General features: G+C 48.4%; 1 pseudogene; it reads right to left on the bottom strand.

The window, feature by feature from the left end:
- The window catches only part of LOC141156620 (meiotic recombination protein DMC1/LIM15 homolog), a 175,195-nt pseudogene that overhangs the window by 26,222 nt on the left and 121,775 nt on the right, over positions 1 to 27,198 (bottom strand).

Below are 27,198 nucleotides of genomic sequence, written 5' to 3'. Positions count from 1 at the left end.
CTGCAGGTTTATTTGGACTGTCAGGTTATGGACGCTGAATAACCGGAACTACATTGTAAATAGTTGCACTTGGTGCCTCTTGCGAAGATGGCCACGGAAGAAAAACCTGTCTGGCGTGGCCCCATGTGGTCCAAAGTAGTTCGCTTCACCTTGCAGCCACGCCCAGGGCCAACATTTGGGGTTTGCTTTGGACAGGTCCCCGAACCGTGCAAGACTTCACCTCGTTGGGTGACATGGACACCCGGTCACGGACGCGCCGTGACCTCTAAAGACTAAACTTCTTGTACATATGTTGTTGTATTATTGTTTATACCCTGTTATATTATGTTTCAAAAATGTGTTTAGTCCCAGAGTACTAAATTTCACTAGGGGGGAATGTGGCACCAGAGGGGTCTGGTTGCCACAGTGATAGAAATATCACATCTGAGAGCAAGTGGGAGGTTCCCTGGTCAGGAGCCCTTGAACATGCAACACCTCCTGTCCCAGACCAGATAGGGGAGGAACCTGCCCTATATAAACTGGATCTCGGGCGGGGTTAGAGGAGAAAGTGAAGCTCCAGAGAGAGTAGAGAGTGAAGTTGCAGACACAGGGAAAGCAACAGCTAGGAACTCTGTAGGAGCAGGAGCTGAGTGCCAGGGACTGGAAGCAGATATAGCTCGTCCTGGATGAAGACACTACTACCGGACAACGGAGTCCGAGGCTGTGAGGATCTCTAAGTCCAGCAGCAGAAACCAGTCGGCAGGGGATTCCAGGTCCTCTGGCCATAGAAGCCCGGAGGCTCAGTCACGAGCATGGGACCAGCACCGCCATCGAGGAGCAGAGGCTATCAGAAGGCCCCAAGTCACCAGCCATACGGGTGAGCACTACACGGTATGCTCAGGGACGTGGGCTACTTCCACTCGCTTACAGCAAGGTAGCCAGGAAGAGTGCAGACAGACGCTACACCCGTGCACCATCACTCTCATCATCCACACTCACTGCGCTGAGGCTATACTATACTGAGTTGTCCCATTCTCTGCTGCGCACACAACACCAGCCTCAGCGGTCTGCCTCGCAGCGGCGGTACACCCTGACCGCAATCCACGGGTGGCGTAGTCGGACATTAACCTAAAACATATAAAAGACTGCCACTGGTTTGACCACCCTGAGCCACGGGACCGGGTCGCCGCCACGGAGACTACAACCCCCAGAGACCCGGCTCCGGGTAACCCCAATGCGTGCACACACGGCCCAGGGGGCACGTCACTTCTCCTCACAGATTGCTCCGATTCTCTCTCGTATCGGATCACACAATGCTGACACTCTGATCACCAAGTGTCATTTGCATAAATGGCCTGATTCTCTTGGATAACCCTAACGGCCATCTGACCTCAACCTTAAAGAAACACTCAACATTATAGAATGACAAAGCCTCACAGGTTCAGACAGTAAAAATGATATTCAATCCCCACTCTGGGATTTCCATCCCGAGTAGAAGGGACCCAACTTTTTGGCTCTGAGGTAACAGAGTTTGTCACTTTCTAAAAGGTTCAACCCTCTTGAATCCTGTTCATCTACCACCTCTGATATGTTTGCAGCATCATCATTTATCTAATTTTACACATTCCCTACCTCAAAGAAAAGCACAAAATCAAAAATGAGTTTAGTCAAAAAGGGGTTACATTTTTTTCTATTGCAATGTGTGAATAAGGCTGCGCACCCAGGATCCGTAATAGCAGCGTTTTGGATGCAGCTCACCTGCGCTGCGTCCAAAATGCTGCGTTCTAGAGTAGAAGCACAGTGGATGGGATTTCTATAAATCCCGTGCCCACAGTGCTTCTATTTGATGCCGCGTTAACTCACCCGCGGCGTGGATTTACAAGCCACAGCATGTCAATTTCTGTTGTGGAAATGCTAGTCTCAGCAACAGAAATTTCCACAATAGAATGTACAGGATAAGGTAACTCCGCATGTGTTCAATGAACACATGCGGATTTATCTGCGCGATCGGACGCAGCGAAAATACGATGCATCCAAAATGCTGATACAGCCTGATCTTGGGCCCATACCCTAAGGGGTTTCTAATGCTGCTAATCATTGAGTTGTGTTCAACATTGATAAATCAATGTATGCTTTTTTACTGAAGCTGTTGCGAGCTAAGTAGTAGATAGAAATCAATCATTTGCACTACAAAAATGACTCAGTATAACATGTGGCCATAACAATAAGTTTTTAGTGAATTTTTAAACTATTAATGGAAACAGCCACCTTTCGACTGCGTGGCAACCTATTTTTGGGACCCTACCAGACAGATAGATTTCATAGATAAATAGATTAGACAGATACTTATTTGTAATCTTTTTGTTTACCAAAAGCTTAAAAATACCAGCTTCTTCATGAAATTTAGCAGCCACATAATCCATAAACTCCATCTGATGTTCACCTATGATAAAAACAATGATTTAAGAAAATATACCAGCTGTTGCTTAGCTCTTAGCAATTTAGTGTTTTATTGCCATCATAGTGTACATTCAGTTAGGTCCAGAATTATTTGGACAGTGACACAAGTCTTGGCATTTCAGTTGGTTACAAAAAGATATTCAAGATGCAGTTATATAATCAACATGGGCTTAACCCCTTTACCCCCGAGGGTGGTTTGCACATTAATGACCAGGCCAATTCTTACAATTCTGACCACTGTCACTTTATGAAGTAATAACTCTGGAACGCTTCAACGGATCCCACTGATTCTGAGATTGCTTTTTTGTGACATATTGTACTTCACGATAGTGGTAAACTTTCTTCGATATGACTTGTGTTTATTTGTGAAAAAAAAACGGCAATTTGGTGAAAATTGTGAAAATTTTGCAATTTTCATGTCGTTAAATTAGAGATATGTCACACAAAATAGTTAATAAATAACATTTCCCACAGGTTTACGTTACATCAGCACATTTTTGGAACCAAAAGTTTTTATTGTTAGTAAGTTATAAGGGTTAAAAGTTGACTAGCGATTTCTCATTTTTTTAGGGACCACGTCACATTTGAAGAGACTTTGAGGGGCCTTTAAGACAGAAAATACCCAAAAGTGACACCATTCTAAAAACTGCACCCCTCAAGGTGCTCATACCACAATCGAGAAGTTTATTAACCCTTCAGGTGCTTCACAGGAATTTTTGTAATGTGGAAAAAAAATAATACGTAGTCACTTACCGATAACGGCATTTCTCAGAGCCCATGACGGCACCACGGAGAGAGATGGGATCTGCCCTTCAAGGACAGGAAACCTACAGATTAAAAGGGCGGTACCTCTCTCCCTCATCAGTTGTTTACAGAGCACAGAGAGGACCCCAGGTTAGTAACAAAATGTAAAATTTTTAAGGAGTTTACCAGGCACACCTCTGACTACATATAAGTAACAGATAAGTGTGTACACCCATGCATGAAGGGAGGGAATGTACGAGAAATCCCATTACCGGTAAGTAACTACGTCTTTCTCCTTCCCCCATGAGGGCACCATAGAGAGAATTGCAGAGAGGTGTCGTTTAGGGAGGCATCACCACTTCCAGAACCCTTCTACCAAAAGTAAGGTCTGAAGAAGGTGTTAGATCCAGCTGGTAGTGTTTAAAGAATGTAGAGGGAATACAAAGAGAGAGAGAGCGCAAGCCCAATAGGGTTACACCTGTAGACATAGGGAATAATAGTAAAAAGGTGGTTCTCACCTGGTTAGGTTGTGTGAGGACACAACTACCATAACATATAAAAGGCAGCTGCAGCGGATCTCCAATAGGTGTCCCACAGGACCAGAATAAATCCAAAGGCGGTGAAGGTAGAGATATACATCCGCGCCGCTGAAAAATCCTCAAATCAGGAACATATAATAAAATCCTTGTCTATTGGTAAATGCCTACGCGTTTCTGGGTGTTCCACACCCCTTCATCAGGGCACCAACAGATATATCAATGCATGCACTGAAACACTCCATTTATATACAGACATAAAGTGAAAAAAAAAAGTTGTGTTCAAAAAGGAAGAGCAGAAAAAAAACAAAAAAAAAACAACATAACCTTTGCACCTGAGGCCGTGTGCAAAAACCTTCAACAAAACTTTATCAATGAGTGTCACCAATATAAAAAGTGAGTACAAAAAACATGTATTAAGACACGTATTACAAATAATGTAGTGTAGAGATGTATAAATAATCAATATACAGAATAGTCAAATGTATCAGTCAAATGGAGTAAATACATGAAAGGAATATTACTTACTAATAAGTAAGCGTTCACATTAGGTAAGAACAATATAAATATATATATAACATTAAAATCTCTAATGAGAATACACCCATCAGCTGTCGTTCCATAAAGGGAGATGGAAAACGAAGGAACAAAATAAAAATAAATATAAAAAGTACCCCCATGTAGAAAATAGCCCGTAATAACCTCCGACAACGGAGGAATGGTACAAGGAACAGGTTATCTGACATATATCATGTAGTGACATAGAGACTAATGTGTAGTAATAGGACCTAAAGAAAACACCGCGATGTAGTGCACAGGCTGTGGCACAGATAAAGGAGATACACAAACAGGTAGACACACCTCACTCCTTCTACGCCACCGCACGTCAGGTGATTCACTACCTCCGTTGACAGAGGTTATTACGGGCTATTTTCTACATGGGGGTACTTTTTATATTTATTTTTATTTTGTTCCTTCGTTTTCCATCTCCCTTTATGGAACGACAGCTGATGGGTGTATTCTCATTAGAGATTTTAATGTTATATATATATATTTATATTGTTCTTACCTAATGTGAACGCTTACTTATTAGTAAGTAATATTCCTTTCATGTATTTACTCCATTTGACTGATACATTTGACTATTCTGTATATTGATTATTTATACATCTCTACACTACATTATTTGTAATACGTGTCTTAATACATGTTTTTTATACTCACTTTTTATATTGGTGACACTCATTGATAAAGTTTTGTTGAAGGTTTTTGCACACGGCCTCAGGTGCAAAGGTTATGTTGTTGTTTTTTTTGTTTTTTTTCTGCTCTTCCTTTTTGAACACAACTTTTTTTTTTTTTCACTTTATGTCTGTATATAAATGGAGTGTTTCAGTGCATGCATTGATATATCTGTTGGTGCCCTGATGAAGGGGTGTGGAACACCCAGAAACGCGTAGGCATTTACCAATAAACAAGGATTTTATTATATGTTCCTGATTTGAGGATTTTTCAGCGGCGTGGACGTATATCTCTACCTTCACCGCCTTTGGAAGAATGTAGAGGGGGAAGACCAGGTTGCAGCTCCACATATCTGTTCTATTGAAGCACCGGCTTTTCCCACCCAGGAGGCTGCTACTGCCCTTGTCGAGTGAGCTTTTAGATTCTCCGGCCCGGTTTCCCCGCTTGACGAGTATGCCAGGGAGATGGCGTCTCTTATCCATCTTGCCAGTGTTCCCTTGGAAGCTTTTTGTCCCTTCAGAGGTCCCTGGAAGCACACAAAAGAGAGCCTTATCCTTCCTACTCTCCCGTGCGATCTATGAAAGTGTGATTCCACCTTAGGAAGGTATGCTGGGTCAGTCCTAAGTGTCACCCTGTCCTCTGGGATTTGCATGAAGGGGAGCCATGCTGATGAACTTGTATGTCGCTAACTCTTCGTGCCGATGTGAAAGCTACTAAGAGTGACGTCTTAAGAGATAGGGTTTTTAGAGATGCATCCGCTAAAGGTTTGAAGGGATGTTTGGTTAGGGTTGTAAGGACTAAGTTTAAGTCCCAAGGAGGAGTATTCCGGGAGGGGATGGGCCTAGAACTGGATGAAGCCTTGATGAATCTAGATATCCACCTATTTCTGGCCAGGTCGCAGTTGTATAGGGCTCCTAATTCCGCAACTTGAACTTTGAGTGTGCTTGTGGCCAGACCCCGTTCTAACCCCCTTTGTAGGAACTCTAAGATGGAAGTAATGGGGACTTCCCCTTGTACCTTAGAACCTGAATATAAGAGGAATTTTTTCCTGGTTTTACCGTAAAGTCTGGTAGTTACGGGTTTCCTACTCTGTGGTAGAGTGGAGATCAAATTTGGGGAAAAACCTCTATCTCTTAAGAGCGCCCTCTCAAAATCCAGGCTGTCATGTGTAGATTTGCTACCTGAGGATAGAGGACCGGTCCCTAGAAAAGGAGATCCGGGATTTCCGGAAGAACCCAGTGGTCGGAGGTGGACATTATCCTCAGCCAGGAAAACCAGGGCCTCTTTGGCCAGAAGGGGGCTATCAAAATTACGTTTGCCCTGTCTTCCCTGACTTTCCTCAGAACTTCCGGAATAAGTGCGATCAGGGGAAAGGCATAGGCTAGCTGGTGCTTCCATGGGATTGTAAATGCATCTAGTGCTGCTGGGATCCCCTTGGTGTTTATTGAGCAGAATATGTCTACTTTTTTGTTCTGCCAGTTGGCGAATAGGTCTATGAAAGGGTATCCACACATTTTCGTGAGTTAGTTGAACACTAACTGATTCAGCTCCCATTTGCCCTGTTTCAGCTGGGTTCAGCTCAGGAAGTCTGCTGTGAGATTTTCTGTTCCTTTTATGTGGAGTGCAGACAGAGACCCCAAATTGTTCTCGGCTAACTGGAGGATGGATTTTGTTACTTGTAGTAGAGAATGGGACTGGGTCCCCTCCTGGTGATTTACAACTACTACTACCCTGTTGTCCGAGAACACTCTTACATGGTGTCCCTGTAGAGTGTTTAGAAATTTTGAGAGGGTGAATTTTACTGCTAGAAGTTCCTTCATGTTGGAGGATACACCTTTTAAGCCCTTTGTCCTGACCCCTTGAGCTATTTGGTCGTTTAGGTGAGCCCCCCACCCCCTGGGGCTTGCATCTGTAGTCAGAACCTGCGAGACTGAGATTGTCCATGGAACGCCTTGGGTTAAATTGTCCACCTCCACCCACCATCTTAGGGAGACTAAGGTTATTGATGACAAAGTTAGCTGACCTTCTAAGTGCCCTTTTAGCGATTTCTCTGCCCCCAAGATTTCCCACTGTAAGTCCCTGGTAGGTACCTGGGCCCAACGGACCCCCGGAATACAGGCTGTCATGGAACCTAGAAGGGACATTGCTTTTCGCAGAGTCATAGAGGGGTGGTCCTTTACTTGAGATATCCGAGCTATCATTTTCTGAATATTCCCTGCCGGGAGACGGCACTCCTGATTCCTCGAATCTAATAAAATGCCTAGATACTCTTGTACTTGGTCCAGCTCCAACTTGGACTTTTTTAGGTTGAGAAGCCAGCCTAAATTCGTCAAGGAATCTATGACCCTTGCCAGTTGGTCCTTGCAATGATTGAAAGAGTTGCCTCAGCAAATCATCCAGGTAAGGGGTAATCAGAATGTTTTGCTCCCTTAGATGGGCCATTACCTCCGCCACTATTTTTGTGAAAACCCTTGGGGCTATAGCTAGACCGAATGGGAGGGCCGTATACTGGTAGTGTTTGACTATTCCCTTTATCGATATTGCTACCCTTAGGAATTTCAGGTAATTTCTGTGCATGGGGACGTGATAATAGGCGTCCTTCAGATCCAGGATAGCCATAAAACAGCCTGGGAATAACAGTTTTACTGACGATTTTGACTCCATCTTGAAGGTTTGAACCTTCAGAAATGTGTTCAATTTCTTCAGGTTTACAATTGTTCTGAAAGTCCCGTCCAGTTTTTTCCTTAGGAACAGAGGGGAGTAGAATTCTTCGCCTTTCTCCTGGGCAGAGACTTCTTGAAGGACGGCTCTTTCTATTAGACCTAGGATTTCTTGTTCTAGTGCTGATTTTTCTACTTCTGATGACCTCTTGGGGGTTATGACAAAGTTTGGTCTGGGAATGGAGTGAAACTGAAATTTTAGACCTGTTTTTATCAGGTCTAAAATCCAAGAGCTGTTTGATATCTTTTCCCAGTCTGGGAGGAAAAGAAGAAGTCTCCCCCACACCTGGGGCTGATCCTTATTGGGTGGGTTTTCTGTGTTGTCACTGGGGGGAAGGGGGGGAGGTCTGTTAAACATAAATCCTTTAGTTTTTTTCTTCCTATCCTCCTACCTATCCTGGTCTTTGGGGGGTTTCCAGCGTATAAATTTTCTGCTCCGAAAGGGCTTCCCTGTATGAAGTACTGGAGAGGACAGGGAAACGTTTCTTGTTATCCCCAGCCTTGTTGAGAATATCATCAAGAGTAGGGAGTAGGTCCAAATAGGAACTCACCCTCGCAAGGAATGGAACACAGCTTTAATTTTGTTTGGTGGCATTTAAGCCATCGGGCCCATCTGGCTGCATTAGAGAAGCCCGCTGCTCTGGCTGCCAGCCTAACAGAGTCAGCTGACGCATCAGCCAAAAATGCTGCTGCGCCCTTCATTACTGGGATGGAGCCTAATAAGTTATCCCTGGATGTTTTGTTTTTAAGTTGTGCCTCTAGTTGGTCTAGCCAGACCATTAATGATCTGGCTGTATATGTGTCTGCAACTGCGGGTTTTAACCCTCCCCCTGCGACCTCCTTATCCATTGGGTCTTTTAGTACCCCCATGTCCTCAAACGGCAGGGAAAATTTTTTAGAGGCTTTAGCTTTTGCCACATCTAATTTTGCTGCTTTTCCCCAGAATGAACATAGCGGGTCCTCAAAAGGGTATTTCCTCTTTGGGGACAACAGGCCCTTTCTTTCCGTCTTTTTCCATTCTCTTTTAATCAGGGAGTGGACTTTATCATTGAGAGGGAAAGATCTTCTTTTCTTTTGTTCAAGGCCACTGAACATCATGTCCTGGACCGATCTCTTGGGGCGAGGATCTACCAACCCCATGGTGGACCTAACTGCTTTAATTAAATTGCCTGTACCCTCTATAGGAAAACAGCTACGTCCCCCTCCACCCCCGGAAGATGATGAGGATAAAGATAAGAAGGACGAATCTGTGTCTACCCCCTCTCCATCCAAACTGCTAGATCCTGATACCGGGGACAGATTGCGGGTTTTCTCCTGTTTCCCACCCCCCCCCCTTCTGCAGGGACTTGAAAGTATTTTCTACCTGGGATTTAATCAAGGATCTGAGCTCTGAGGCGAACTTAGGGGTCTCCTCGCAAATTGTCTGTTCATTACAAGAGCTGTATAGTCTCTTCTCCCATGTGTGTTTGGACTTGCCCGTACTCTTCCTGCCCTGATGAGAGAGGAAAAAGAAGGGGCCCAAATTGTAAAGTGAGCTTTCACAAAGATCACTTACCATCCTGCTGTAAGAGGGAGTGCCGGATTTGGAGAGGAACTCGTTCCTGTAGATGGGTTTTTCCTCGAGGTTGATGCCCCACTGGAGTCCTTGCCGCGTTGCGAAGACCTGCCGGAACGCCCGCTTCCGCTGTTACCTTGGCCGTGCTGGAGTGAAGGGTCACTGGGGGTTCCTTTGGCACGCTTCCCTTGTTGCGGTGGTGGAGGTGAGTGGGGATGCAGGGACTGCACCTCCTCTAGCTCCTGCTCGCTCATAGCTAGTGCCAGAGTGTGTTAAGGAAGAACTTTCCCAGTGCTTAACCCCAGTATTTAAACCCCTATAGGGCTCCACCCCTCCTCACCTGGCTTGAATTTCCCATCAGCCAGCCGTGGGGCCTTTGTGTGCTGCACCCTCCCCCTGGGGGATATGGGCGCGCACCTCTCCAGTATGGGGGACGCCCCCCTGCTGCTATTCTCCAGGTTGGGCGGTGGGTGCAATGTGTCCAGGGATCCCGTGCCTGCGTTCAGATGCGCCGCTCCCAGAGATGCACCGCGGCACGCGGCACGTCCGGTGTGCGCACCCAGCCTTGCGGCTAGTGTCAGGGGGAGGCGCCCAGCAAGCGCGCGCCCAGTCACGCCAACTCCCCAGTGGTGCATCAGGGCACGCGTCACGGGGAGGCGCTCGGCGAGCGCGCTTCTGCGTAATGGGACCCAGAAGTCCCAGGCCTACTCACCGCCCTGGGCACCCAACACCACCAGAGAACGCAGCGGCTTCAGCCTTCTTCTGCGCCGCGTCTCCCTGCCACCCTGGAGGCCCACTGACCTCAGTGGTGGCGCTTCAGGACACCGTGCCAGCTGAGGCAGGGAACCCCCGCTGCCTGAGCCAGACTGGCTGGGGCTGGTATGTCATTTCATGATTCTTCTTTCTTCTTAGAAAGCTGTAGGTCCCCGTCAAGGACAGGAAACCAACTGATGAGGGAGAGAGGTACCGCCCTTTTTATCTGTAGGTTTACTGTTCTTTAAGGGCGGATTCCCTTTCTTTCCATGGTGCCATCATGGGGGAAGGAGAAAAAATTTTCACAAAAAAATGTTATTTTTGACCCAATTTTTTTACTTTTGCAAGGGTAACAGGAAAAAAATGGACCCCAAATTTGTTGAGCAATATCTCCTGAGGAAGCCGATACCCCACATGTGGGAGAAAACCACTGTTTGGGCGCACGGCAGAGTTCGGAAAGAGCGCCATTTGACTTTTTGAATGTAAAATTTGATTGAATAATTAGCCGACGCCAAGTCGCGTTTGGGGAGCACCTGATGTGCTTAAACAGTGGAAACCCCACACAAGTGACACCATTTTGGAAACTAGACCCCTCAGAGAACTTATCTAGATGGTAGTGAGCTCCTTGAACCCCCAGGTGCTTCACATTCAGCCGTAAAAAAAATAATAAAATTTTCACATTTTTCCCACAAAAATGTTTTTCAGTCCCCAATTTTGCATTTTCATAGGGGTAACAGGAGAAATTGCACCATATAATTTATTGTGCAATTTCTCCTGAGTACGCCAATACCCAATATGTGGGGAAAAACTATTGTTTAAGCGCACGGCAGGGTTCAGAAGGGAAGGAGCACTGACTTTTTGAACACAAAATTGGCTGGAATTGAGAGCGGACGACACGTTGCATCTGGAGAGCCCCCGATGCGCCTAAACAGTGCAAACCCCCCACAAGTGACCCCATTTTGGAAACTAGACCTCTCAAGGATTTTATCAAGGGGTATAATGAACATTTTAAACCCAGAGGTACGACACAGAATTTGATAACATTAGGTCATCATATTGAATAAAATGAATGAAAGCAAATACTCGCTACTTGAGCTTGCATCGGGTACTCGGGTATGCACCAAGTATTGCGGGTGCTGGAGTGACATGCTCGAGTTTCCGCCCTGCATGTTTCACGGTTGTTAGACACCCAAAAAAAAACAACATGCGGGGATTTCCCATGCATGGCAGGCAATCCCCGCATCTTTTTATGGTTGTATAACAGCCACGAAACATATGGGGCGGAGACTCGAGCATGTCACTCGAGCATCTGCGATACTCAGTGCATACCCGAGCACCCGATGCAAACTCAAGTAGTGAGCACTTGCACTCAACACTAGTCGCCATATTGTCATTTTTTTCTTTACATTTGAAAAAATCCTAACCCCAACACAACCTTAGCACAACCCTAACCCTAGCACAACCCTAACCCTAGCACAACCGTGATGCCGTTCCGTGTGTGGTAAAATTGATGAGGCAGCATTATTCTTCGGGTCAGTAAGTTTACAGTGGTACCATATTTATATAGTTTTTTTATGTTTTGACGCTTTTATACAATAAAAACTATATTATAGAAAAAATAATTTTTTGCATTGCTTTATTCTGAGAGCTATAACTTTTACTTTTTGGCTGATGGAGCTATATGGCAGCTTGTTTTTTGCGGGATAAGATGACGTTTTCAGGGGTACCATTTTTATTTACATTCGTATTTTTGATTACATTTTATTCCATTTTTTGTTTGGCAGTATGATAAAGCATCGTTTTTTGCTTCCTTTTTTCTTTACCATGTTCACTAAATAGGTTAACTAGTGGGACAGTTTTATAGGTCAGGTCGTTATGGACGTGGTGATACCAAATATGTGTACTTTTATTGTTTTGGGTTTTTTTTTATAATATTTATTTATGGGTACAGTATTTTTATTTTATTGGATTACTTTTTCATTTTTTTTATATACAGTACAGACCAAAAGTTTGGACACACCTTCTCATTTAAAGATTTTTCTGTATTTTCTTGACTATGAAAATTGTACATTCACACTGAAGGCATCAAAACTATGAATTAACACATATGGAATTATATACTTAACAAAAAAGTGTGAAATAACTGAAAATATGTCTTACAGTGGTGGCCAAAAGTATTGGCACCCCTGCAATTCTGTCAGATAATACTCAGTTTCTTCCTGAAAATGATTGCAATCACAAATTCTTTGGTATTATTATCTTCATTTAATTTGCTTGCAAGGAAAAAACACAAAAGAGAATGAAGCAAAAATCAAATCATTGATCATTTCACACAAAACTCCAAAAATGGGCCAGACAAAAGTATTGGCACCCTCAGCCTAATACTTGGTTGCACAACCTTTAGCCAAAATAACTGCGAACAACCGCTTCCGGTAACCATCAATGAGTTTCTTACAATGCTCTGCTGGAATTGTAGACCATTCTTCTTTGGCAAACTGCTCCAGGTCCCTGATATTTGAAGGGTGCCTTCTCCAAACTACCATTTTGAGATCTCTCCACAGGTGTTCTATGGGATTCAGGTCTGGACTCATTGCTGGCCACCTTAGAAGTCTCCAGTGCTTTCTCTCAAACCATTTTATAGTGCTTTTGGAAGTGTGTTTTGGGTCATTGTCCTGCTGGAAGACCTATGACCTCTGAGGGAGACTCAGCTTTCTCACACTGGGCCCTACATTATGCTGCAAAATTTGTTGGTGGTCTTCAGACTTCATAATGCCATGCACACGGCCAAGCAGTCCAGTGCCAGAGGCAGCAAAGCAACCCCAAAACATCAAGGAACCTCCGCCATGTTTGACTGTAAGGACCGTGTTCTTTTCTTTGAATGCCTCTTTTTTTTTCCTGTACACTCTATGTTGATGCTTTTTGCCAAAAAGCTCTACTTTTGTCTCATCTGACCAGAGAACATTCTTCCAAAACGTTTTAGGCTTTCTCAGGTAAGTTTTGGCAAACTCCAGCCTGGCTTTTTTATTTCTCAGGGTAAGAAGTGAGGTCTTCCTGGGTATCCTACCATACAGTCCCTTTTCATTCAGACGCTGACGGATAGTACGGGTTGACACTGTTGTACCCTCGGACTGCAGGGCAGCTTGAACTTGTTTGGATGTTAGTCGAGGTTCTTTATCCACCATCCGCACAATCTTGCGTTGAAATCTCTCGTAAATTTTTCTTTTACCTCAACGTCTAGGGAGGTTAGCCACAGTGCCATGGGCTTTAAACTTCTTGATGACACTGCGCACGGAAGACACAGGAACATTCAGGTCTTTGGAGATGGACTTGTAGCCTTGAGATTGCTCATGCTTCCTCATAATTTGGTTTCTCAAGTCCTCAGACAGTTCTTTGGTCTTCTTTCTTTTTTCATGCTCAATGTGGTACACACAAGGACACAGAACAGAGGTTGAGTCAACTTTAATCCATGATAACTGGCTGCAAGTGTGATTTAATTATTGCCAACACCTGTTAAGTGCCACAGGTAAGTTACAGGTGCTGTTAATTACACGAATTAGAAAAACATCACATGATTTTTCAAACAGTGCCAATACCTTTTGCCTTCATTCTGCGGTCCAGCTCACCCCAAACCACTCCTTCTTGGTCAAATAGCCCTTACATAGCCTGGAGGTGTGTTTGGGGTCATTGTCCTGTTGAAAAATAAATGATGGTCCAACTAAATGCCAACCGGATGCAATAGCATGCCGCTGCAAGATGCTGTGGTAACCATGCGGGTTCAGTATGCCTTCAATTTTGAATAAATCCCCAACAGTGTCACCAGCAAAGCACCCCCACACCATCACACCTCCTCCTCCATGCTTCACGGTGGGAACCAGGCATGTAGAGTCCATCCGTTCACCTTTTCTGCGTCGCAAATAGACACGGTGGTTGGAACCAAAGATCTCAAATTTGGACTCATCAGACCAAAGCACAGATTTCCACTGGTCTAATGTCCATTCCTTGTGTTCTTTAGCCCAAACAAGTCTCTTCTGCTTGTTGCCTGTCCTTAGCAGTGGTTTCCTAGCAGCTATTTTACCACCATGAAGGCCTGCTGCACATGAGGTTCAGCAGCAGTATCACCGGTTACAGGCCGCCAATGTAGGGGTTTCTGCTGGTAGACCTGTCCAGTCTGAAACCAAGATTGCCCTCCCGGACAGATTTTCAGGAGGTAGGGACAAGTTTTTTGTGTTTAAGGAGGCATGCAAATTGTACTTAAAACTTCGTCCCTACTCCTCCGGTAATGAGGAGCAACGGGTTGATATTGTGATCTCTCTACTGCAGGGCGATCCTCAGTCATGGGCGTTTTCATTACCGCAGGACAGTTTGTCTCCAATCTGTGGAGGTTTTTTTTGGAGCTCTTGCCCTTATCTCTGATGACCCTGACCGAGTCGCCTTGGCTGAGTCTAAGCTACGTCACCTTCAGCAGGGGATTCGGTCATTGGAAACATACAGTTCGGAATTCTGTAGATGGGCAACAGATTCCAAATGGAATGACTTTGTGTAGAATATAAGATTGAAAGTTCCTTCCTGGAAGCTGGGACCTAGGTTTATTGGTCCCTATAAAATTACCGCCGTCATTAACCCAGCAGCGTTTCGTCTTGAACTTCCTCGGGCCTTTAAGATTCACAATGTGTTCGACAGGTCCTTACTCAAAAGGTACGTAGAGCCCCTTGAGCCCTCACCTCTATCACCGCCCCCAGTAATGGTTGATGGTAATTTGGAGCTCGAGATTAAGGATAGCAGATTCTCGTCTCCAACATCGTTCTCTGCAATACTTGGTGCACTGAAAAGGCTATGGTCTAGTGGAGAGGACGTGGGTTTCAGCGTCAGAGGTGAACGCTCCCAAATTGGTTTGCTCTTTTCACACCTCTTTTCCTGGGAACCCCGAACCTGAGTGTCCAGAAGCCACACGTAGATGGGGGGGTACTGTCACGGGTGTGTCAGAGGTGATAGACAGTCGTCCTGAAGTGGCTTGTAGGAGGTCTCCACGTTTTGCATTGCAGACCCAGCGACTACCTCCCTCTGGCCTGGGTGTGTGTGTATATATATTATATTATATATATATATATATATATATATATATATCTGGTCTCTCCAGGTGGGCAGTTATACTCATTCCTACTTGGAACTTGGCTGAAGTAGCATCACGTCCTCTTTGGAGTCTTGAGGCCGTGTGCCCTGTTGGAGTTTCTTCTAAAGCTATTGTAATTCCCCTGTGTTGTCTTCCCCTTTTGTCTTTAGAGTGCTAGCAGAGGTTGACTAGTGCTCATCTCCTTCCTTCCCCAGCTATAGCCTTACGCCAGAGATAGTAGGGCAAGGCACGTGATCGGCGACAGCTAAAGAGGCTATATAGGGACATTAGGGGAAGTCAGGGTGACGCTAGTACAGTTTAGGAGGTCACCACTTCTCCCTTTCCCTAGTGTTTGGGCTCCCTTTCGCCCTTGTGTTGCACTCACACCTGGAGTGATTCTGTGTTGCACTCATACCTGGCGTGACAGTTAAACAGTGCTCCTTCCCTTCCGAGCCCTGCCGTGCACCCAAACAGTAATTTTCCAACACATATGGGGTATCAACGTACTCAGGAGAAATTGTTCAACAAATTGGTGCAATTTCTCCTATTACCCTTGCGAAAATCAAAAAATTGAGGCTAAAAAAAGTTTTTGTGGGAAAAATATGAGTTTTCATTTTCTCGGCTCAACGTTATAAACTTTTGTGAAGCACCTCGGGGTTCAAGGCACTCACTGCCCATCTAGATAAATTCCCTGAGGGGTCTAGTTTCCTAAATGGGGTCACTTGTGAGAGGTTTCCACTGTTTAGGCACATTGGGGGCTCTCCAAACGCAAGATGGCGTCCACTGCTGATACCAGCCATTTTTGCATTCAAAAAGTCAAACGGAACTCCTCCCCTTCCGAGCCCTGCCATGCATCCAAACAGTAGTTTTCCTCCCCATATGGGGTATATGCGTACTCAGGAGAAATTGAACAAATTTTGGAGTTCACTTTCTCCTACTACCATTGTGAAAATAAAAAAAAATGAGGATAAAGGAAAATTTTTGTGAAAAAAAAGTAAAATGTTCATTTTTTTTTTCCTTCCACGTTGCATTAATTCCTGTGAAGCACCTGTAGGGTTAATAAACTTCTTGAATGTGGTTTGAGGACTTTGAGGGTTGCCGTTTTTAGAATAGTGTCACTTTTGGATATTTTCTGTCATATAGGCCCCCTAATGTCACTTCAAATGTGGTCCCTAAAAAATGGTTTTGTAAATTTTGTTGGAAAAATGAGAAATTGCAGATCAACTTTTAACCCTTCTAACTTCTTAACAAAAAAATTATGTTTAAAAAATGATGCATACGTAAAGTAGACATGTGGTAAATGTTATTTATTAACTATTTTGTGTGACATAACTCTGGTTTAAGGGCATAAGAATTAAAAGTTTGAAAATTGCTACATTTTCAGCATTTTCGCCAAATTTCCAATATTTTCAAAAATAAACGCAAGTCATATTGAACAAATTTTACCACTATCACGAAGTACACTGTCACGAGAAAACTAGCATATACACTGCTCAAAAAAATAAAGGGAACACTTAAACAACAGAATATAACTCCAAGTAAATCAAACTTCTGTGAAATCAAACTGTCCACTTAGGAAGCAAAACTGATTGACAATCAATTTCACATGCTGTTGTGCAAATGGAACAGACAATAGATGGAAATTATTGGCAATTATCACCTGCAGAACCACTCCTCAATAAAGGAGTGGTTCTGCAGGTGGGGACCACAGACCACATCTCAGTACCAATGCTTTCTGGCTGATGTTTTGGTCACCTTTGAATGTTGGATGAGCTTTCACACCTATGGTAGCATGAGACAGACTCAACAACCCACAGTAGTTGCTCAGGTAGTGCCGCTCATCCAGGATGGCACATCAATGCGAGCTGTGGCAAGAAGGTTTGCTGTGTCTGTCAGCGTAGTGTCCAGAGGCTGGAGGCGCTACCAGGAGACAGGCTAGTACACCAGGAGACGTGGAGGGGGCCGTAGGAGGGCAAAAACCCAGCAGCAGGACCGCTACCTCTGCCTTTGTGCAAGGAGGAACAGGAGGAGCACTGCCAGAGCCCTGCAAAATGACCTCCAGCAGGCCAGAAATGTGCATGTGTCTGCACAAACTGTTAAAAACCGACTCCATGAGGGTGGTACTCGGCTGCTACAGGGGTATTGCACCTCAAACCAGAGGTGTGGTATTCCACTCCCGGGTAAGGATGGAGTGTGGGACCGAGCTCAGTTAGTTGCATGCACTACACTCATCCCATTTCCGGGGGACAGAACAACGGTACTCCCACCAGATAGATGTGCAGGTACGACAGCGTCTGTCCCTGGCTGGAGTGGGAGGGGGGGAGGAACATCCCAGTAGTGTAGGAGCAGTCAGGGGAGGGACTCTGGGCATAGGAAGGAGCCCATTGGATGCTAGTCACCTGGGCTCGGGTGTCAGAGGGAGTATAAGAGGTGGGCACCATCTTTAGACAGGGTCCTGTTCAGAGGAGGGTCTGTTCGGAGAGGAGCTCAGCCAGAGAGGGCTGAGGGGGAGCTGTGGCTCCGTCTGGGCCCAGCTCCAGAGCCAGGCCTGAAGCACAGAGAGGAGGAACAGAAACACCAAGAAAGGCCCAGAGACATAAGAATAGAGGGAACCCTGAGATCCCACAAGAGAACAAGTTAACGGGTGAAGGGTTGGCAGAAGAGGGTACCGGATCCCAAACTGGTAGAGGCTAAACATCCTTAGCCAGGAACCGGAGGTCGTGGACAAGTTTTGGCGTGACCCCTCACCATATCCACCAGGAAGGCAAACCACGCATAGGGTCAGGGAAGCCGGGAAAGGTTTCGCCACCAAAAGACCCGAGGGAGCCGGACAAAGGTGGGTCCCTGGTGAGGACGGCCCGTAGGAAGGAATAGAGGGGAGCTTGGGACCACGCTCTGGAACTGCCTGGGAGTTGGCCGAGTCCCGCACCTGGTGGACGCAGCACGGCTCGGGTGGTCACTCTTGGCCGAAGTGACCGGAGCAACACCTGTGAGTAAAAGCCTTGAAACTGCACCACACGTCTCTGAACTTCCTTGCTGCACCCTCACTACCACTATCTTCTACATCTGCTGCCCTGAGGTCATACCCCTCCCGTTGGGGGTTCTACCAGCTACGCTGCACAACCTTACCACCGGCCTCAGCGGTCTGCCCTGCAGCGGCGGCTTCATAGCCGCATTCAACGGGTGGCGTAGTCGAACATTCTAACATCTACTGCTAAAGACTGCCGCTCAGTTTGACTCCCTGGGCACGGACCGGGTCACCGCCACGAGACTACTACCCCCATCTGATCCGGCTCCGGGTAAGCCCCCGTGCACGCGATGCCGCACGACACAGCAGGCCCAGGGGCGCGTCAACTTTGGCGTAGTCGGCAGGATTACGTGCCCGCAACCGACGGGTACTGCGTGCCTGAAGAAAAGTTCACATTTACCGTAAAAAGGAGTCTCCCGCCAATTCCGGAGGGTCCCCGCCATCGGACGCCATCTCGGATCGTTTCCCGCCGTTTGCCCGCCATCCTCAGCCTTTTCCCGCCATCCACGGAGTTTCCCGCCATAAGGAGACGATTCCCGCCATCTGAGACGATTTCCCGCCCTGGCAGAGCGGACTCCATTATGGGCGTGCCAGAGGGTGGCAAGAGGCCACCTCCCATCGTGGGCCAGGTCCAGGAATGGCTCCAAAAGCGGAAACCGCCCCCACCAGCAGAGACTGCAATGATAGAAATGTCCATCAGTGTGAGAGGGCTGCCCCTGGAACTGACAATCACTAAGTTGCCCCGGGACCACCCTCAATGGGGGCGGATACAGAACAAAACCAAGAAGATGGGTGCGGCCTGGAGGAGTCTGGACAGATCGCACCCGGAGATGGAGGAAGAGTCAATCAGCACCGACCCTGTGGTCCGGAACCTGTTGCAGGCTGCCACCCCAGAAGGCCTGGTGGAGATCCTGGCACAGCTCCCCAGAAATCGGGAGCGTGCACAGACCGCGCTGGAGGCCTTGGCCCGGAAGATGGCCCGGGTACAGCAAGAAGCGCTGGCCGAGTGGAGGAGAGAGATGGTCCAGCAGGCTGGAACCCGCCAGCAGAGGATGCCACCCGCAACGTGGAGCGTGTCTGCCCCTGAGGATGGTGCAGGAGGAACGGAGGCCGGAGACGACGCCGCGGAGGGAGCCGCAGAGATGGAAGCAGGTAATGGGGACGTCATCACCCCGTGCCCCGTAGCCGCAAGCCTGCCCCAGCTCCCCGTCGCAGAGCCCGAAGTTCCACTTACCGCGCCCGTTGCCGCACCGCCGCTGCTTCCAACTAGGCCTCAAGCGGCAGGAGCCGCGGTCGCGCCCTCTGTTACGCCACGCCCCTTGACCCTGAGCGCGGCAAAAGAGGAAGTGCCCCCGGCCTGGTCGCAGGGCCGAGTACCCCAGGGCGCCGCCGTCTCCACAGTACCTTTCACCTTCAGAGTGCCACCGGCCTGGTCGCAAGGCCTGGTGAATCCGGGCGCCGCTGCCCCTCCAGTGCCCTCAACTTCCACAATGCTGCCCCTGGGCGAAGATCTGTTTGCGCAGCATACTAGCCCGGACGGGCTGCCTTTCGTTTGGCCACCGGAGTACGTTAACCCCCGACTCCGAAAGGAATGGCCTCTGTGTGAGCCTCTGATCCCGGCTCCGGCACCCGCCAAAATTGTTCCGCTCCCGCTGGAGGAGGCCCAATTTGCATGGGACCCCACCGGTGAAAACCTCATGGGGTTCACCCAAGAGACACGGGCGGCCGCAGCCCAACGTGAGGAGTGTTGCCGACAACAACTGGAAGTCTTTCAGAGGGAACGGCGAGAGAGGCGGATCCGCGAGGAACGGCTGCAGGTCCAAAGCGCGGAGCAGAAAAGCCGGACCCGACGAAACCGCCGTGCGGCCCACGGTCCCCGCGCCACCGGGACTGTAATAAAGTTTCAAATGGAGCACGGCTGGGGCTTTATCCGGGATCACAGAACCCCCGGCGATGTCTTTGTTACCCGCAGGGATGTTGAGAGCCACCTGCCGGAGGGACACCGAGGACGTGACCTCTACCCGGGTGATGAGGTTACCTTCACCCGGCACCAGTGTGCCAAAGGACCATACGCCCTTCACGTGCACCGGTTGACGGAGGAGGAGTTGCAGTATGGGGAAGATCAAGAGGACCCGGACGGGTCTGAAGACTACCCTCAGGAGGAGACAAGGAGAGGACACCGCTACTGAAGGGAAGTAGCATAAACCAAGTAATGTAAATAAGTTACCCGTATGGGTATTTGACATGCTGCTAAGAGAAGTGTGGTCCCCGTTGGGACTAGTGTGGAACTGTTTAAAGGAACTGTTTCCTGTGTGCCCCTATCCCTTACCAGGCTGAGGACTGTGAGCAGCCATTCCCCTATTCCCACTGGCCGAGGACTGAGAGCGGCCATACCCTGTAAATAGTTGCGCTTCTTAAAGCGCCCCCTTCTGGTTTTATGGGGAACTGTTTTTCTCTAGTGACTGTTGCACTTTACCCGGTCACAAGTTGCACCGTGGCCGGAAGAACAAGAACGTTTTATATAAAAGAGTTTTATATTGAAAGTTTATACTGCAAAAATGATAATATAAGAAGTTACCTGTAACGTTATATTTTCTGATAATGTTTTTTTATAATGTTTTATATGTTAGTGTGTACTTTAAAAAAATTTTGTATGTTTTGTTTTGTTCTTTTACAGCCCGAGGACGTGCTGTGATTTACCAGGGGGGAATGTAGCACCCCGAGGACTCGGCTGCTACAGGGGTATTGCACCTCAAACCAGAGGTGTGGTATTCCACTCCCGGGTAAGGATGGAGTGTGGGACCGAGCTCAGTTAGTTGCATGCACTACACTCATCCCATTTCCGGGGGACAGAACAACGGTACTCCCACCAGATAGATGTGCAGGTACGACAGCGTCTGTCCCTGGCTGGAGTGGGAGGGGGGGAGGAACATCCCAGTAGTGTAGGAGCAGTCAGGGGAGGGACTCTGGGCATAGGAAGGAGCCCATTGGGTGCTAGTCACCTGGGCTCGGGTGTCAGAGGGAGTATAAGAGGTGGGCACCATCTTTAGACAGGGTCCTGTTCAGAGGAGGGTCTGTTCGGAGAGGAGCTCAGCCAGAGAGGGCTGAGGGGGAGCTGTGGCTCCGTCTGGGCCCAGCTCCAGAGCCAGGCCTGAAGCACAGAGAGGAGGAACAGAAACACCAAGAAAGGCCCAGAGACATAAGAATAGAGGGAACCCTGAGATCCCACAAGAGAACAAGTTAACGGGTGAAGGGTTGGCAGAAGAGGGTACCGGATCCCAAACTGGTAGAGGCTAAACATCCTTAGCCAGGAACCGGAGGTCGTGGACAAGTTTTGGCGCGACCCCTCACCATATCCACCAGGAAGGCAAACCACGCATAGGGTCAGGGAAGCCGGGAAAGGTTTCGCCACCAAAAGACCCGAGGGAGCCGGACAAAGGTGGGTCCCTGGTGAGGATGGCCCGTAGGAAGGAATAGAGGGGAGCTTGGGACCACGCCCTGGAACTGCCTGGGAGTTGGCCGAGTCCCGCACCTGGTGGACGCAGCACGGCTCGGGTGGTCACTCTTGGCCGAAGTGACCGGAGCAACACCTGTGAGTAAAAGCCTTGAAACTGCACCACACGTCTCTGAACTTCCTTGCTGCACCCTCACTACCACTATCTTCTACATCTGCTGCCCTGAGGTCATACCCCTCCCGTTGGGGGTTCTACCAGCTACGCTGCACAACCTTACCACCGGCCTCAGCGGTCTGCCCTGCAGCGGCGGCTTCATAGCCGCATTCAACGGGTGGCGTAGTCGAACATTCTAACATCTACTGCTAAAGACTGCCGCTCAGTTTGACTCCCTGGGCACGGACCGGGTCACCGCCACGAGACTACTACCCCCATCTGATCCGGCTCCGGGTAAGCCCCCGTGCGCGCGATGCCGCACGACACAGCAGGCCCAGGGGCGCGTCAGTATGAGGGCCTGACGTCCACAGATGGGGGTTGTGCTCACAGCCCAACACCGTGCAGGACGCTTTGCATTTGCCACAGAACACCAGGATGGGCAAAGTCGCCACTGGCGCCCTGTGCTCTTCACAGATGAAAGCAGGTTTACACTGAGCACATGTGACAGACGTGACAGCCCTCCATGTGCTCGCCAGAGGAAGCCTGACTGCCGTTAGGTACTGAGTTGAGATCCTCAGACCTCTTGTGAGACCATATGCTGGTGCGGTTGGCCCTGGGTTCCTCCTAATGCAGGACAATGCCAGACCTCATGAGGCCGGAGTGTGTCAGCAGGTCCTGCAAGATGAAGGCATTGAAGCTATGGACTGGCCCGCCCGTTCCCCAGACCTGAATCCGATTGAGCACATCTGGGACATCATGTCTCACTCCATCCACCAACGTCACGTTGCACCACAGACTGTGCAGGAGTTGGCGGATGCTTTAGTCCAGGTTTGGAGGAGATCCCACAGGAGACCATCCAATACCTCATCAGGAGCATGCCCAGGCGTTGTAGGGAGGTCATACAGGCACGTGGAGGTTGCACACAATACTAAGCCTCATTTTGACTGGTTTTAAGGACATTACATCAAAGTTGGATCAGCCTGTAGTGTGTTTTTCCACTTTAATTTATTTTGGGGGTGACTCCAAACCCAGGCCTCCATTGGTTAATACATTTGATTTCCATTGATGATTTTTGTGTGATTTTGTTGTCAGCACATTCAACTTTGTACAGAACAAAGTATTCAATGAGAATATTTCATTCATTCAGATCTAGGATGTGTTATTTGAGTGCTCCCTTTATTTTTTTGAGCAGTGTATATCAGAATCACTGTGATATATTGAAGCGTTCCAGAGTTATTACCATATAAAGTGACACTGGTCAGAATTATAAAATTTGGCCTGGTCATGAAGGTGAAAACTGGGTTGGGGGGTGAAGGGGTTAAACATGTTTTGTCTCTTACTTGTATAAGCTCGGGCATATAACACATTGTCGAGCATTGCATCATGATCCACACCAAATCGATCAGCTATATCTCGAAGACGATCTGGGCGGCTGCAAACATTATTAAGGAATAATTGTTTCTAGAAATGTACTAATGTTATGACACCAAATGAAATAATAATATAACCAAGGGATGTGTGTTTCGGTCCGAAGCCTCGATAGACTGAGCATGCTCAGTGTGGCGCCATGACGACAAGATGTCCAGGACAAGAGAGAGAGCAAGAGAGAGACACATTCACTAGTACACTCCTATATTATCAGTACATTATACATACAGCGCTCAGCATAAGTCAGTACACCCCCTGTATTCACAGGACGTTATACATACAGCGTTCAGCATAAGTCAGTACACCCCCTGTATTCACAGGACGTTATACATACAGCGTTCAGCATAAGTCAGTACACCCCCTGTATTCACAGGACGTTATACATACAGCGCTCAGCATAAGTCAGTACACCCCCTGTATTCACAGGACGTTATACATACAGCGTTCAGCATAAGTCAGTACACCCCCTGTATTTGACGCACCCCTGGGCCTACTTGGTGTAGCGTTGCGCACGTGGGGACTACCCGGAGCCGGGCCTGTTGGGGGTAGTAGTCTCGTGGCGGAGACCCGGTCCGTGCCCAGGGAGTCAGACTAAGTGGCGGTATATTAGCAGTAGATGTAGGACGACTACGCCACCCGTTGAATGCAGCTATGGAGCTGCCGCTGCAGGGCAGACCGCTGAGGCCGGTGGTAGGATAGTGCAGCGTAGATGGTATAACCCCCAACGGGAGGGGTATGGCCTCAGGGCAGCCGACGTGGATGATGGGGGTAGCAGGAACCACTCAGAGACGATGCGGTGTAGTTCAGGGTCTTTACTGGTGACAAAGATAGACCCTCCCGGAGTACTGGCTAGCGGTCGGGGCCTGGTCAGTCCTTGAGCAGATGGGATCCCCCTTGGCCAGGCGGAGTTGTAGGCCTCCCCAACTAATCGTACTCTTCTGGCTACCTTGCTAGAGGCGGGTAAAAGTAGCCCACGTCCCTGAGTGTACCGTGTGGTGCTCACCCGTATGGCCGGTGACTCGGGGCCTTCTAGTGGCTTCCGCTCCACGACGGCGGTGCTGGTCCCTTGCGTGTGACCGTGCCTTCGGGTTTCTTGGCCAGAGGACCTGAAATCCCCTGCCGGGCGGTTTCTGCTGCTGGGTCTGGGTTAATCCCCACAGCCTCGGACTCCGGGTCCGGTAGTAACTCTTCAATCAGGGCGAGCTCTTCAGCTGCCAGCCCCTGATTCCTTTTAGCCTGCTCCCACAGAGCTCCTGATCTTTCTTTCCTATGCTGCTTCTCTTCTTCTCAACTCTTCTCTTCTCTCTAACCCTGCCTCAGCCCCAGTTTTATATAGGGGAAGTTCTTCCCCTCCCATGACTGGGCAGGAGGTGTGGCATGCATAGGATTCCTGACCAAGAGACCTCCCACCTGCTCTCAGACATAACATTGCTATTACTGTGGAGACCAGACCCCTGTGGTGCCACATTCCCCCCTAGTGAAATTTAGTACTCCGGGACTAAACATATTTTTAGAAAAACATAACAAGTTATAAACAAAAACAGCATAACAAAGAAAAACACATTATGATGGTCACGGCGTGTCCGCAACCGGGTGCAGTCTTTGAAGAAAACAAAGGTGTCCATTTCACCAAGAGACCGGGAGCCGTAACCAGGTAGGGGTCTGCCCTACCCCGAGTCCTTAACAGTCTTTAGTCCATTCCTGGTTACGCTCCAACATATGTACACAAAGGATTCCCGGTAAATCCACCAATGACTCCTATAAATAACTAGAAACACATAATTATATACAAGCAACAATAGACAGATAAACATTAATAAACAATCTAAACACTTAGATCCTCCAACGTATGGGCAACTGGCCTCTAGTGACCCTAGTGGACCTACGGAGCTGACTCACTGGTCCTGAGCTACAGGGTATAGGAGCTGTCAAGGGTAAACTGGGCAGCCGTCTACGGACTCTTTGGCTCACTAGGGGTATGGCAGGCTCACTATAAGCAGAGGGTTGATTCTCCGGGTCTGCTTGTGTAGGGTCTTCTGCCTCCTGGACCGGCTGTTCTTCCAGTTCTACCTGTGTCTCCATAGGCACTTGGGATGCTGGTTGGAGGAACGTGAGGACGGGTACCACAACAGCACCATTGACTTGAGTCCAAGACCGAGGGAAGTCTCCGAGCACAGTACTAACCATATCTTCCCTTTCCTCTACGGGTCGAGGGTCCTCTTGTTCCTCTTCAGGGTTCCGTAGCTGTTCGGGACACTTCTTCAGGTGATCCCGGGATACAATGGCTGTGGTTTCCCCTCCGTCTTTACTGATTGTACAGATCTTCGGGTTGTCGTGGCTTGAGGGCAGTACGGTGTACGGGTCCTTCTCCCACTGGTCGTCCAACTTGTGGAGCCGTCTTTTCCTCTTCAAGACCTGCTCTCCGGGCACCAGGGGAACAGCGGGAGCATACTGGTTGTAAGTTTTCTCTTGTCTTTCCCTAGCTTGACAGAGACTTCGCTCCACGCTCTCCTGTACTTTCCGGTACTGCTGCTGCCTCTCTGTGTCCCAGTCTGCTTCTGGTGAAGTGTCCTCGGGTGTCAGGACTCCCATCTCCAGATCAACAGGAAGCTTACCAGGTCTTGCCCTCATTAGGTAAGCCGGGGTACAGTTGGTGGAACCTACAGGGATGTGGTTGTATAGGTCCACCAGGTCGGGCAGCTTTTCAGGCCACAGACTGCGTTCCTCCAGGGGCAATGTTTTCAGGAGATCTATCACCACCTGGTTCATTTTCTCACAAAGTCCATTAGTTTGCGGGTGATAGGGTGTTGTTCTAATCTTCCGGCATCCATACAGGGTGCAGAACTCCTGGAAGACCTCCGCTTCAAAGGCAGGCCCCTGGTCCGTCAGCACCTGCTCCGGGTATCCATGCGGATGGCAGAAGTGCTGCTGGAAGGCTCTAGCTGCTGTGTGAGCCGTTAAATCCTTGACGGGGACGACAACCAAGAACCGGGAGTAGTGATCCACGATGGTTAATGCGTAGACGTAGCCACTTCTGCTTGGGGTCAGCTTTACATGATCCAAGGCTACCAGTTCCAACGGCTGTCTGGTGATGATGGATCGCAGGGGAGTCTTCTGGCTGGCACGGTCCCTCCTTCTTAAGTTGCATGGGCCACAGTCTCTGCACCACCTCTCGATGGTCCCTCTCATGCCTACCCAATGGAACCGCCCGCGCAGCAGAAACTCCAGCTTCTTCCATCCGAAGTGCCCAGCTCCGTCGTGGTATGCCTCCATCACCATAGCTGCGTCTCTTCTTGGCACCACTACTTGCCAGATTAGTTCATGCGTCCGGGAGTTAACCATTCTGCGGCACAACTTCCCCTTGTAAAGGAACAGTCGACTCTTCTCAGCCCACAGTTGCTTGGCTTCCTCCGGAGCGTCTGGGTCAAGGCGTGCATCTGGCCGAGTCAGCATCTCCTTTACCAGTCGGACGGCAGGGTCACTGTCTTGCGTCTCCGCCCAGTTGTAATGAGGTAACGGGTTGAACGTAGCGGATTGCTTACTCCTTACACGGTGGGAATACTGGATAGTCCCATGACGGTGGAACGCGGGGAGTTCAACTTCTTCCAGTTCCTCTGAATCTTCCCCTACGTCCGGTAGGTTCGGCATCCTGGACAGGGCGTCCGCGTTGGTATTGGAGCGTCCTGCCCGGTATTTGATTGTAAACTCATAGTTGGACAAGCGGGCCATCCATCTCTGCTCTAGGGCACCGAGTCTTGCAGTGTCCAGGTGTGTCAACGGGTTGTTATCCGTGTACACGGTGAACCGGGAAGCAGCAAGGTAGTGCTTAAAGCGTTCGGTGACTGCCCACACCACTGCCAGGAACTCTAGCTTAAATGAGCTGTAATTCTCAGGGTTTCTTTCGGTGGGTCGCAGTTTTCGGCTGGCGTAAGCAATTACCCGTTCTTTCCCCTGCTGGATCTGGGACAGTACGGCTCCTAGCCCGATGTTACTGGCGTCGGTGTAGAGGATAAAGGGCTGGCTGTAATCCGGGTACGC

Source organism: Phyllobates terribilis, unplaced genomic scaffold (assembly GCF_046119375.1).
Source record: "Phyllobates terribilis strain yellow unplaced genomic scaffold, ASM4611937v1 Scaffold_8__6_contigs__length_399053987, whole genome shotgun sequence".
In the NCBI taxonomy this organism is placed as follows: Eukaryota; Metazoa; Chordata; class Amphibia; order Anura; family Dendrobatidae; genus Phyllobates; species Phyllobates terribilis.
The sequence above is the reverse complement of the archived record's forward strand: the minus strand, read 5'-3'. Positions and strand labels throughout refer to the sequence as shown.